Below are 918 nucleotides of genomic sequence, written 5' to 3' on the forward strand. Positions count from 1 at the left end.
GGAAATCGGTTCTCACTTCCGGTTGAACTACTTCCGGTGTAATTTATTTAGCGCGACGAAACTTATATGAAACGATAGCCAAAGTTATGACAAAAAAACGAAGAATATAAAATCCGGTCCGAAGGTAATACTTTGGTCGCCATTTTGATTTTTCTGAAATGCGTCAGAATCTATTCAGAGATAACGGCTTATCCGATTTTGATGATTTTCGTGTCAAATGAAAGAAAATAAAAATTAAAAAAAAACTGTGGGAGCCGATTTTTGAATTTCGCTTTTGCTTTTTTGCAATTTCCGATTGAATTTTTTCGAAGTTTGAAGGCTCATATATCATGACCTAGACCTTTGATGACCTTGACCTTCATTGGGTCAAAGGTCATTGACCTTTGCTATCAGCTGATACTTTCATATTCGACCTCCGACATCTACTTCCGTTTTTATAGATGTCTAAAAACAGCAAAATTCGCAACTTTGGACTGCTCTAGCACGTGACCTAATTATCCTAGAGGGTTAATTTTTTCGGATTCTTAATGTGCTCTTCATACTCTTTCTAACGATATATCACAAAAGTTTTTAAAATCAAAATTGAAATTCGTACTTTTTTTTATATTTGAGTGTTTTTTACAATATTTTTGTGTTTTTGAGCTTAGTGTATGTATATCTTTTGACCTATTTGATGTAGAAGTTTGAAATTTATAACACTACTAGACATTTTGAAAATGAATTAAATCATGACAAAAAAGTTCAGGTGGGCGTGGCACATCCGCCTTAAATTGCTAGTTGTTCAAATCTGGGGCAGGGGCATAACTTGCATAGTCTACATTTGTTCAATAAGGGACCTTGCACACAAATACCTCATCTCTTTGGCCATATTGTGTTTAAAGGACAGTTGTTTCAGATTTATAGTTCAAAAAAAGGAAC

This window comes from Lottia gigantea (assembly GCF_000327385.1).
Source record: "Lottia gigantea unplaced genomic scaffold LOTGIsca_3, whole genome shotgun sequence".
NCBI classification, from domain to species: Eukaryota; Metazoa; Mollusca; class Gastropoda; family Lottiidae; genus Lottia; species Lottia gigantea.